Below are 14,118 nucleotides of genomic sequence, written 5' to 3'. Positions count from 1 at the left end.
CACAAGTATCCCCTCTTTTTATTCCCTACCCACGGCAGTTAGCATAATATCAATAACAGAGTTTTTTAAAAAAAATTCTCTTAATTCAGGCTAAATTTAGCAACATAAATATTGCCATAGCAGAAGAAATCAGTGGCCCATCTAGTCTAGTACCTGGTCCCTGACAGTGGCCAATAGCAGCTGCTTCATAGACAGAAACCCCACACCAGATAGTTATGGAATAATTGGCCCATTAGGGAAAAATTTTTCCTGCTCCCAGACCATTAGTGTTTGTTTAACATGCTGACGGTTTATCCCCATACGGGATATTACATTATTACATAATTGTGGATATAATTATCAATAGAAATGCCTCATCATTTTAGAATCCCACCAAACACTTGAACTTTTAGTTTGTGGCAATGAGTTCCATATTTACAGCCTGTGTTGTGACAAAACAGACAGCAAGAGAGTGAGGTGGAGTGATTTTCTTGTAGTTCATTTTAAAAAGTGGATACCTCTCACTTTTATTAAATGTTACCTTGGTCTTGTTGTATGAGAGCGTAAATAAGAGTCCCTGACTTACTCTCAGTGCCATTAATTATTTGCCTCCATCATATCCCTTTGTATATGTCTTCTAGCTAAGTTCTATCCTTTTCATTCAGTTCTATCCTTTTCATTCGCTCCTGATAACAAATTTACCCAGACTACTAATCATTTTTGTTGCTCATTTCTGGACCCTTCTGTTTCTGCTCTTTATTTTTTTTAAGATGGGAATTTGAACATGTCTATCCCGGGAATCTAGCTTTTCAAATCTCCTCTAATGCTTCTATAGGATTTGACCTCTAATCCTTCTATTGAGCTAAATTAGACAAGCATTATTAATGAAGAATAAACAGGCTTTATTTTTGTGAAAATAGAATGGAGCCCTACATGGAAATGATCCACATATAGTTGAATAAGAACACCCATGAGAAACAGCAATATTATTCTGAACATATTATTAAAAAATTACAATTGAGACATTATACTTTAATCTTCAGGAGGGATGAGATTTTCACCCCTGCTCCAGCTCCTGTATGCTGAGTAAAAGGGCTGGAGCAGCATGAAACCTGGTTCCAGTTGAGAAAAGATTCCACTGATTCCGGCACTGCAAACGACAGCCATAAGACTGTCCTCTGATGACCTTCTTGCAAATCCTTGTCTACAAGGATGTGCCATGAGCAGGGCTATGGCACTGTGAAGGCTGTTGGACTGGCTGCAGTAACTTAGACTGACCTACAGAGCAAGGAGCAGCCCAACATTGGAAGGACACAAAGATAGATTTAAGTCACCTTAGGCGCCTAGCCCTCTACACTTGTGAATTCTGTGCTTCACTTCTAAGGCCATGTCAACAGAGCTAGGTTGCTTAGGGGGTATGAAAAATCCACACTCCTGAGCAACGTAGTTACTCTGATCTATCCCCCAGTGTAGACAGTGCTAGGTTGTTCCAGCAACCTAGCTGCCACCTCTTGGGAAAATGGATTAACTACAGTGACAGGAGAACTCCTCCCACTGCTGCAGCAAATGGCTATGCTGACGTGCTTAAGTGTAGACATAAGAGGCAGAAGCACACAATTTCACCTCTGGCCTTTATAATGAGATAGGCTTTCATTTTTCAATGCACAGACTGCAACCTCACACAACAGACAGAGCTAGGTGAAGCCTGTGCTTGTTAGCCAGTTTGTGGCAGTTAGTCAAACAGCAATACGCACTGGTCAAAGTGTGATCATGTGCTACATCCATTGTGAAACATGGCAAGATGCAGAAGCCATTCCTATTGCTCACGCACAGCTATTTAGCAGCACTCCAAATATTTTCCATAGAGTTAATACTGTGCCTTTAAACAAGATCTAGAGCACTTTAAGATACTTATATGTGCAGTGTTCAATAGTTACATCCAGATTTACTTCTAAGTTCCTTGTACAGCTCTAGTCCTTGGAAAGTTTGAGTTAGACGAAGAAGAAGAAACTAGAAGAACTGCATACGTACAGCATGGCTAAATGACAACTCAGGGTGCCATCATAACCATCTACAAGTATTTAAAAGCTGTAAACACCACGGAGGAATTGTTAGGGCACTAGTTCCCAAGCAGACTGGGCACATTTTCTAGAGAATAAGAGGTAGAAGACATTTTTGAGTAAACAAGTAGGTAAAGACATTATCTTTCATAATTACAATGGTCTGAATCTGAAAAAAATACTTACCAAGCTGAATTTTGGATATTTGACTTTTAAATTGGTGTTCAACCTTTAAGTTAAATTTGAAAAACTATTAAATTTCCAGTTTTTATTCCACTACAAGCAGTTACTATATATCCTGCACACTGTTAAGACAAGCATAATTGAACAGTTCCTACAAGTGCCAACGCACCCCATGTATTTACAGGCCCCAGTGCATGCGAATTTGGCATTTCTGCAGCTACAGTGTTGTTATATGCACCCTTTGACACATCCACAGGTAACAATTTTTGCACAACTGTCAGAGATTGGCTTCACTGACAACAGCTTGGATCCAGTTCTCCATTGTGTTTGGTCCAAACCATATTCTCTAGTGTCGGATTGTTGCAATTTGCCTGCCTCCACAATGCCTGAAGATGTTTTCAGAGAACTATCCACAATGACTCCAAGATCTCTTTCTTGAGTGGTAACAGGTAATATAGACCCCATAATTTTATGTGTACAGTTGGGATTATGTTTTCCAATGTGCATTACTTTGCATTTATCAACATTGTATTTCATCTGCCATTTTGTTGCCCAGTCACCCAGTTTTGTGAGAGCCCTTTGTAACTCTTCCTAATCTGTTTTGGACTTTATCTGGAACAGTTCTGTATCATCTGCAAATTTTGCCACCTCACTGTTTCTCTCTCTCTCTCTTTTTCTATTACTGTACAAATAAAAACGACAGCGAATAACAATGCTTTTTGCATTTTTATGCTATCGGGACAAAAAGCACAAACAAGTGTGCTGACATTTTTAAAGTAATGATTAGAATGCAATATTGGGGGCCTTCACTCTCATTTCCATGATTTAATCCCCACTGTATGTAGTTGACTTGCTGAAAGATCACAAAACATGCCTTTGCAGAAAAGTCTTTCAAATTTGCTTCCAGATAAGATCATGAACAGTACAGTGTTGAATATTTCCCTTAGTTGATATCTGTATAGTCCATCATGAGGACTGCATAGTCTTCTGAAATGCATACTCTCCCAGTACTGTATTTTATTTATATGTACACACACAAAAAATAGGTATACACTATATCTCACACTCACCACATAAACCTTTACATTGTTGATCCTAATTTTAAAGTAAATTACTAGAACAGTTTGTGATGTTAAGACCGTGTCTTTAGTGTGATGTTTTGCAAATGCCAGTGGTAATTTTGCTTTATAATGGAAGCTCATGTGAAATACACCTCTATTTGCCTTTAAAAATTCAGCTGAGTTAAAAGCTTTCTGTTGCATTTTAAATTTGCTTTTGTTTAAATAATACGTAAAGATCTATTTTATGAGATGCAAAAGAGGATAACTGTACTCTGCCTTTTAAAAACTGTCCCCTAAAAGAAGCAGTGTTTTTTAAAATGTGTCAGGAAATTTACTTCATGGAAGAAACAAAGAACAGAGATGCAATTTCTTAACTGTATGAGTCTCAGTTTTTTAAAAACTATCAGAACTTTTAAGAATTATTTCATTCTAAAACTTTTTTCTCTGCATTGTAACAGAACTTTGTATTATATGTATATTAGAGCTGTCAAGTGATTAAAAATATTAATCGCAACTAATCGCACAATTAAAAAATTAATCATGATTAATCATGTTATTAATTGCACTGCTAAACAATAGAATACCATTTATTTAAATATTTTTGGATGTTTTCTACATTTTCAAATATATTGATTTCAGTTACAACGCAGAATACAAAGTGTACAGCACACACTTTAGTTTTAATACAAATATTTGCACTGTAAAAAACAAAAGAAATAGTATATTTCAATTCACCTAATACAAGTACTCCAGTGCAATCTCTACAATCTCTATCATGAAAGTTGAATTTATAAATGTAGACTTTCGTACAAAAAAATAAACTGCATTCAAAAATAAAACAATGTAAAACTTGTTTTACAAAAAGTCCACCCAGTCCTACTTCAGCCAGACAAACAAGTTTGGTTACATTTGCAGGAGATAATGCTGCCCGCTTTTTGTTTACAATGTCATCTGAAAGTGAGAACAGTCGTTGGTGTGGCACTGTTGTAACTGGCATCGCAAGATATTTACATGCCAGATGTGCTAAAGATTCATATGTCCCTTCATGGTTCAACCACTATTCCAGAGGATGTTTGTCCATGCTGATGACGGGTTCTGCCAGATAACGATCCAAAGCAGAGCGGACCAACGCATGTTCATTTTCATCATCTGAGTCAGATGCCACTAGCAGAAAGTTGATTTTCTTTTTTGGTGGTTTGGATTCTGTAGTTTCCGCATCAGAGTGTTGCTCCTTTAAGACTTCTGAAAGCAAGCTCCACACCTTGTCTCTCTCAGATTTTGGAAGGCACTTCAGATTCTTAAATGCTGGGTCCAGTGCTGTAGCTATTTTTAGAAATCTCACATTGATACCTTCTTTGCATTTTGTCAAATCTGCTGTGAAAGGATTCTTAAAATGTACATGTGCTGGGTTATCATCCGAGACTGCTATATCATGAAATATATGGCAGAATGTGGGCAAAACAGAACAGGAGACATACAATTCTCCCCCAAGGTGTTCAGTCACAAATTGAATTAATTAATTTTTTTTAACGAGAGTCATCAGCATGGAAGCGTGTCTTCCAGGATGGTGGTTGAAGCATGAAGGGGCATATGAATGTTTAGCATGTCTGGCACATAAATACCTTGCAATGCCAGCTACAAAGTGCCATGCTAATGCCTGTTCTCAATTTCAGAAAAAAGAAAGCCGGCAGCATTATCTCCCCTAAATATAAACAAACTTTTTTGTCTTAGCAATTGTCTGAATAAGAAGTAGGACTGAGTGGACTTGTAGGCACTAAAGTTTTACATCATTTTGTTTTTGCATGCAGTTACGTAACAAACAAACAAAAAATCTACATTTGTAAATTACACTTCCACAATAAAGGTTTCAGAGTAACAGCCGTGTTGGTCTGTATTCGCAAAAAGAAAAGGAGTACTTGTGGCACCTTAGAGACTAACCAATTTATTTGAGCATAAGCTTTCGTGAGCTACAGCTCACGTCATCATGAAGTGAGCTGTAGCTCATGAAAGCTTACTTCCACAATAAAGAGATTGCACTACAGTACTTGCATGAGGTGAACTGAAAAATACTATTTCTTTTGTTTATCATTTTTACAGTGCAAATATTTGTAATAAAAATAATATAAAGTGAGCACTGTACAGTTTGTATTCTGTACTGTAGCATAAATCAATATATTTGAAAATGTAGAAAAACATCCACAAATATTTATTAAATTTCAATTGGTATTCTATTGTTTAACAAACAGCCCTAATGCTTATACAATTTTTTGAGTAATTTGTCATTTAAAATCTGGTTTTAATATGTCTATGCACCAATGTGGGTACAAGAAAAAGCTGATTTAAACTATTTATTGAAAATATTGTAATTTAAAATCATTCACAACAACTGGAAGTTACACGTCACCAGCACAGAGGAAGGGTATGCTGCTAGTTTGGGGGCACATGTCATAGAGTGGAAGCAGGGTGGAAGAAGGCAGGCTTGGTTTTTCATAGGGGTGCTCTTCTTTCTTCATTGGCTGGTTTTCAGCAGCTCTATTCCCCCTTCTTAAAGGAATCCTGTTGTCTCTTTTAGGCCCCAGTACATTCTACAACTTTCCAAGGAGAATTAATGATTTACAATGGAGTCTAGGCCACTACAAAATCCCAGAGAGCCCCAAATTACATCAGTACCTCCAAGATGAAGGATGACCCAACCTCCACTAAGTGCACAATACAACTAGGAAGCTGGCTGGAAGAGAAACTGCCCATTTTCTGTGTGCAGCTCTGATATGTCTGCAATATAGCTCTATAAAACACTACATTGTAGACTAATACTACAGAATCAACTTATACAATGACTAAATGGCTGGGCATTTGGGGAAATATCATCACTCACAAGATCTCTTTCTGAGGAATGCAAAATGTTTTCCATTACTTTCTTATTTTAAAAAAATAAAAACCAATTTTTTATTTACTTTTTTTCTTTAAAAAAAAAGCGAGACTCTCACACTCAAAATGCTATATTTAACTATAATACATTGTTACATTATATTCGGGATCAGGCAGTGCCAAGCCATCACTACCTCAGCATAGACTCAGATGCAGATTCTTTCAATAACTGCTTTGATAAACTCTGATCCTTTGACCTGCAAAACATCTGTTGCCCTTCTAGAAAAAATGTTGGCTCTTTTACTTTTTTGAACTAATACTGCCGTTCTTATGGAGGCTCTGTCTATCACCAGCAGAAGCAGCAGCAGTTTGTTTTCTCTGTGTGGCACCTAGCCTTCCAAACACTTTTATCCATCCAGTTTTTGTAAGTATCCTAAAAATTTGAGAAACAAGGAGAACAATACTGATGCCAATTACTACCCAGATAACATTACCCAGACTACTGCTCCATATACTTACCATAGGCTTAGACACTGGAACAGGTCCACTGTCAATGCTTCCTCCATATCCTGGGAATTTACAATCTGGAGGAGCCCACCCATAGTTACAGTGGCAATTTTTAGTATTGGTGCATACTCCCCTACTGTTGCATTTTTTCTTAGCGTCACAATCGAAATTCAAATTTGGCACACTTGCACATGTCCTATTAAGGCAAATTTTTCCATTACCACAAAATGTGCCATCTTTCACTTCCCCTGTATCAATTACATCAGTCCCAGCATGATGGTCTATACCCCAACACCAGATATGACCCAGGGGAGTTTGTACGACAGTACTATGTTCCTTCAAAGGAGGTATTTTTTCTACATTTTTACACTGAATCCTTCCACACAAGACATCACTGATTTTACATTTTTTGTAATTTGCTCCAGTTTCACCACCACCACAGTTGCCAAACCGGTCACCTCGAGTGTTCAGGTTACTGAAGCAACTTAGAGGAGCTTTTTGTGCACCCCTTCCAAAGATATCTGCACACTGTTTCTTGTGGTTATGGCAGCTTCCCCGATAACAGTAGCCCATGTCACTGCATGGAGTTCCATCTTGTACATACACATTATCTTGGCACCACTTTGAAGTCCCATTGCAATACTCAGGAAGGTCACACTCATCAACAGCTGCTCTGCATAGTTTTCCTTCAGCAAGAATTTGACACTTTTTACAGCACTTTCCAAAAGCACAAGCCATACCTGGTTTCAGTTTGCACGTGGACTGACAACACAAGTCTTTTTTGCATTCCAGTTCCGAGCCACAGTCACATTCCTCTTCCCCTTCCACCACCTTGTTACCACAGCGCTTCATCCTAAATATTTTGCTGGGTGCTGGGATGTTATATAGGCAGAATCCAGCGCCTTCACGGAGGAGATTAAAATATACTTCACGACTGCAGTCACTGAACTGATCAGTAGTTACATGCACAGCAGCCATGATGCAGCCAACAGTTCTGTTACAAAGACATTTATCATAGTCATGATACATGCCAAGATTATGACCCAACTCATGTGCAACAGTGACTGAAAAAAATGGCACAGAAGCAAAACGCCACGTGACAATGGATGCTGCATCTGTCACAAGGCAGATGCCTCCTACATATGCCCGCCCAACACGCCCTCTGTATATTTTAGCCATAAATAGCTGTCCAGCATCATGCTGCAGGCGACGATAGAGCACATCATTCCTCCAGCGGTTAAATTCAGGAAGGGCATTGCCTATAGTATCGGGTAATGTGATGAGGTTGTTTTCTGTCCAGATCTCTAGTCCAACTAGGATGACATGAGCCCCCAAAGCACGATAAAATGAGTCCACCATATTGATCACTTCGAGGACCTGGCTGGTCAGGAGGCTTTCATTCCTTCTAAAAAGGATGAACTGCTCTTTCTCCACCACCACACAGAACTCAATATACGTGGCATGTGTCCATCTGTGACGTCCCGCTGCCACAGCGGGCCCGGTGACCTGGATCTTGGTTCCTTGGTGTTGCAGCTCCTCAGTGGTCACCCCACATGAGGCAGGTGTGCCCTTCACTTCCCCCATCCGATAGAGAAGGTGCTGGCAGGTGGAGGAGGCCTTGATGGGCTCGATCCCGTAGCTCGTCCCCTCGATGTGCAGCAGTCCCCGCAGCCCCCCAGAGCAGGTGCTCAGCACCACCAGTGACTCTGGGGCACCCTCCACGTAGCCCTCGTAGTAGCAGTGGCTTGGGATGAAGGGCTGGCTCCTCACCAGCTCACCCCCCTCGTAGGTGAACACAGGGAGGTGGCCGGCCAGGAACAGGCCCTTCTGCTGCAGGTGAGCAACCAGAAGTCTCCCACCCACCTGCAGCTGGTAGGACACCCGCCCCTCGGCCTCCCGGCCCCCAGGAGGCGCCAGCCGCCGAGGCACCGTCACCTGGTAGCGGGGAAGCCCCGCAGTCCCATCACGGCCCGCGCTAGGCAGGAGGGACCCCAGCAGCAGCAGCGTGGAACAGCCCGCCCGCAACGGCCCTGCCGCCGCCATGACCCCGCCCCCCGCGGGGAAAGAGGCGGGAGAGAAGCGAGGGCCGTTCAGGAGGCGCCTTCAACCGCTTCCTCCGCAACGGCTCCTGCTAGCGCGGGCGGCGACGGCTGGTTCCCAACACCGGGGCGCAGGGCATCGCTACACCCGCCCCTCCAGCCCGGCCCCTCTCACGGCAGCCAGCCCGCGCCCCGCTCAGGCCAGATTAAAAAGGGCCAGGGCGCAGATGCTAAAGCAACTCATCCCGCACCCTCTGGAGCTGCCTTCCTGGTGTTCTAGGCTGGGTTGTTTTGTTTGTTGTATATATATATATATATTTTAATACACTGACCCTCTTCCAGCCTCTCCCTTGCGCCAGTCCCTCAGCAGATTGAGTCCTTTAAGCCCAGCTGCAGGAGATGGAGGATCCTGAACTGAATCCTAGTGTGCTGACAGACCATCCCGCCTTCATGCAGGTGAAGATGAGTAGCCCTGTTACATGGGCGCAGTCAATGGAAGGTTGTCAACTGCGAGGTACACCTTATTTCCTAGAACCAAGCCTCTTTCACATGTTATAGCTTCTAGGAGCCTTTCCTGCTAGGTGCTGTACAAACACCTGGTGTTTAAGCTTACAAATCATAGACGATACTACAGGGGTGGTAGTATTGGAATGTGGAAGTTTGACATACACACTGGAGGTGAGCATGTCTCTTCCATCCCATTACACAAGACATTTTCACAATCACAGGAGTTTTGTGATTTCCACAGTGGTATTGCACGTTGCTATAAATTGCACATACATTACTTATCGTGGTTTGTCACTCACATTCATGGATAAATTTATCACTTTCATGCTCATAGAAAAATCTGTCATATGTTCACCTTGCATAGGATGTGGGTTAGTTACCAAGTGATTTAGGGTCCATAGCACTTTGAAAAACACCTAAAAACCTCAGACTGTAAACTCTGTAGGGGTGAATATCAAACTCAGAGTACAGGGAACAAAGGTTCAGAACAGGACCAGGGATGACAACACAAGGATTATATAGATAAAAAGTGTTTTAAGGAAAGATTTGAAGGAGGAATGTTGGCAGATAGGAAATGAGAGTCTGTTCCAAGAACATAGGGCATCATCAAGGAAAACACATTGCTGAGAATGGGAGAAAGTAAAACCCCCAAAAAACCAAACCCACAGAAGTAGCAAGGATAAAGTGGAGTGAGAAAGCAGAATTGTAGGTTGAGCACAATGGTAAAGAACTGAAGAGCACTGCATAAAGGAAAAGTCTGCATCATCTCCCTTCGTCACTAGTGTCTGTTATCTTCAGAAGCATGGGATTAGTCACCTAGGTATTTAAAAAAATACCATCACAAACCATTTTAAAATTGATTCAGGAGCACAAATTGTGTACTCTCATTGATTAGAGAGTCTAGCAGTTTATAACAATTATAATGCCTCACTCTTATACAGTACTTTTCGCTTAGGTTACTTTCCATGTTCTTACGTTGTACTCATATTGTATAATGAGCCTCCTACTGAATGAAACCATGAATCTAGCAAATAAAAACAGACTTTGCTACAGAGATATTCAGAAAATGTTTCAAATGCTTTAAAGTGGAACTACTCTGATAAGCGATGGTGAAAATTGCACCTTTTTACTCAGTAGATCTGTAGTGTGGCCTTTAGATTTTAAGGAGTGATGTTACCATGTGTGAGCTAATACATAGTAATGAATATATTTAAGTTACAGAAACTCAACAAGGTAGCCATTCCATCAAACAGCATGCAAAAATAATGAAGTCCTTCTCGGCAGGAAGGACAAGCCTTAGTGAAAGTCATCAGGAAGTCCAGATTAAGAAGTTCATTAGTAAAGGTAAAAATCTATGGAAGTAGGTTTCTGGACTATTAGAATAATGGCTATCAACAAAAGACGAGCAGCAGAAGAAAGAAATAAGACATATATAATCTTAAAATCCTGTAAGCAAGTGAATGTCAATGGCCAAGACCTGAGAAAAAGCAATTCAAAAATAAAAATAAAGCCATAATATATTTGGGGAGGCAAAATGATTATCACTCAAAGGGAGTAACACTAAATGACTTCCAAAGCAGAGAAATTGCTTATAGACTCAGAGCCAACTGCTCCAAGCTAGGTTTCAAACAAAATGACAATTCTACGTTACACTCCAATGATGAGATCAACGTTGAGATCCATTCTGCATTTGCCTATGAATTCTGACAATATTCTCAATCATGACATCTGCTTAGTATTGGGGAACTTCAGTGCCAAGGTTGGGGATAACAGAGAAAAAGGAATGGGCAAGACTGGCTTTGGTTCCCAAAATAAGAAAAGTTAAAGACTGGTGTCAAGGCTGATTCCTTACTCTGGCACTGAGTGCAGAAGGTGGGGGCCCGCAAGGATTCTAAAAAATTAATACTGGCTACTCCAGGCTGGTATTAAACTCACAAGGTTACAGCTTTTCTCTGACCTTGAATGGGTAGATGCTGCCACCACCGAAGTGCAAAAAAAACCCCAACCCTTTTTGGGACCCAGGAAGGTGCACTTGGGAATTCCTCCCTCTGGGGTACCCTCAAGCCCTTTCACTGCCCCGCCCCCCGGGAAGAGCTGACAAAGAAAAACAAAGGAAATCAGCTGTTGCCACCAGCTAATTCAACAACTTGTGCACAAACCTCTTAGGACACACAAAAAACCCAATCTTGTTCTTAAAAAAGGTAAATTTTATTAAAAACAAAAAGAAAAAATACATCTGGAACTTAGGCTATTGCTAGATTTAAAAAGAGCAAATACAATAAATGGTTTTCTTGAGGTCCAGCTTAATGGTTACAAGCAAAACAAAAGCATTTGGGGGTTAGTACAGAGGAGTCCACAAGCCTTACAGAAATAAAAGAGATAAACCTAATCGCGTCTTCCTAGACATTTTCTGATCTGCTTACATATTTGGGGTTTCAAATGAGTAGTTTCTAGGTATGATTGGATGATTTTTCATACCTGGCGCAAGTTCTTACAGCATAGTTTCAGCCCTGTCCCTGCTCTCCGGGAGAATAACCCAGACAGACAAAAGGGCAGTCTTGTTTCAATTTTAAAAAGTTCTAGCCCTTCCCTTGGCTCTTTTTGGTCAGGTGCCCACTCCCTTCCTTTTACCTATGGACTTTTTAACCCTTTACAGGTAAAGCAAGTAGAGAACAACTACTAAAAGGGATTTTATAGCTAACTGGCTGGCTGGGTGTCCATAAAAGGGAGCTACCTCCCCCCACCCCGTTTTGTTTATTACAACTGGTATAACTGTGCCTGCTTTCAGGCCTCATAATTGGTGGAAAACTATTTTCACACAAAGATACCTATTAAGTAACTTGGAATTCCCCAGATGAAGTCACTAGGAATCAGGCTAGCCATGGTATTGAAAGGAAATTTAGATCAACTCTCCAGAAGGTCAGAGCATATATCTGAAGGCACCACAATTTGCGTGTGGAAAGACTGAAGATCAAACTTGAGAAAAAACAAACCAACCCAAAAAGTACCAAGAAAATTGTCAGCAAATGAAAAACAAACTAGACATTAGAGCAGCAATTTCAAACTGAATTGAAGAACAGATTTCAGGTGATACAAGATTTAGGGCAGGTCTACATCATGGGGCTAAATTGACTTAAGTTATGCAATTCCTTAGGTCGACTTATTGCGGTGTCTACACCATGCTGGGTCAATGGGAGAAACTCTCCCATCAACTTACCTTATGCTTTTCATTCTGGTGGAGTACCCGAGTCAACAGGAGAACGTTCGGTGATCGATTTAGCGAGTCTTCACCAGACCTGCTAAATCAACCCCTGGTGGATCGAACGCCGTGCATCGATCCCCTGGTAAGTGGATACAAGCCCTTAGATCTACTATAAGAAGTCAACATTGATATGTCATGGTCCTTTCTGTTTGACACTATCATAGATACCACCACAACTGTAGTTAGTTTCCAGAGAAGCAAACCTGTAGTCTGGATAAGTGAGGACACATGAAACTACGTGTAAGAAAGGAAAAATGCCAAAGCAAATATCAACTCAAAAAATCAGCAAAAGTTGTATAAAAACCAAGGACAAAGACGTGTGAGAAGAGATAAAAAGGAAGTACGTGGATAATATTGCCAAAGAAGCTGAAGCAGTTGCTGAATAAGGTGGCAGAAGAACAGTTTATCAGCCAATACGTTTCTATCTGGCAAGTTTATACCAGCTGGAGGACCTGGTTAGGGATAAACAAGGAAAGACCTGAACAAAAAAAGAACAAAGAACGATGGGCAGTGCACTTTTCAGAGGTGCTGGGCAGTGCACTTTTCAAAAGTGCTAAACAGAACACTGTAGGAAATTTTTGACTGACGAAGAATTTTAACACCTAGTACCAGATACTGTACATCACAAACAAATGGAAGATGCAATAAAAGTTAAAACCTGGGACAAGAGCTGCAGGTGAAGACCAAGTCACCAAGGAAGTGAAAGCTTCTGATGAGACCAGTGATAAAAATCACTGAACTTTTCACAGTATACAACTGGAAAAAGCTTCCAGAACAATTGAAAAATAGCTTTATAGTCAAAATACCAAAGAAAGGTGACCTAAGTGACTGCAGTAACTGGTGAGGTATTACCTTTCTTTTTAGTGATCAGCAAAGTCTTCTGCAGTATCATCTTAAACAGGATAAAGAAAGAAGTTGAGGGATAGCTAAGGGAAGAGCAGGCTAGATTTTGACAGGAAGGTCATGGGCTGACCAGATTTTCATTTTAGGAATAATCACTGAAGAGCACATCAAGTGGCAAAACCCATTCATCATACAGTTTAAGAAAACATTTTACAGCCTCCATTGTGATTCACTTTGCAACATTTTGAAGTGTTATGGTATGCCAATAAAAAAAAACATTAAAGCTTTTTAAAAAAAATCAAGACGCAGCTTGCAGTTAAAGCAAATGCAGACTTGAGCAAATGGTTTAACATACACACCGATATCAAATGAGGATGCACCTCTCTTGTTTGGTATTACTGTTGACTTTATTATCAGAAATAGAAGAGACAGATACAACATAGGCATCACATAACAGTACACTAGGAGATTTCGATTTTGCTAACATAGCTCTAAGTGACAGCTCAACTAACATACAAGCAAATACCAAAAAACTCTCCAGTATTGTGAAATAAATATGAAATTATGAAAAAGCAAATTAATGAGAATTTCAGTAACTGCCAACTCAAACAGTATGTTAGAAGGCAAAGGAAAGCAATTCATATACCTTGGCAGTAACATGCAAGTCCATGGGGATATCCAGAAGGAAAGAATGTCACAACTTGGCAAGATGGCAGCTGAATTCACAAGATTAAACAAGATTTGGTCATCAAAAATCTGCAATTTAAAGACAAAACTACAAATCAACTCAAATTTTATTTCTACTTTAA

The 14,118-nt window shown here is 40.4% G+C and overlaps 1 pseudogene across 1 annotated transcript; it reads right to left on the bottom strand.

The window, feature by feature from the left end:
• Window positions 1-6,451: 6,451 nt before the first annotated feature.
• On the bottom strand, window positions 6,452-8,701 carry LOC311525780 (disintegrin and metalloproteinase domain-containing protein 21 pseudogene; annotated as a pseudogene). The gene has a single exon. The product of its transcript is annotated as a disintegrin and metalloproteinase domain-containing protein 21 pseudogene (transcript).
• Between the last annotated feature and the right edge of the window lie 5,417 nt (window positions 8,702-14,118).

This window comes from Lepidochelys olivacea (assembly GCF_965140295.1).
Source record: "Lepidochelys olivacea isolate rLepOli2 genome assembly, chromosome: 9".
NCBI lineage: Eukaryota > Metazoa > Chordata > Testudines > Cheloniidae > Lepidochelys > Lepidochelys olivacea.
Note: the sequence above shows the minus strand (reverse complement) of the source record. Positions and strands in the feature narration are given on the sequence as shown.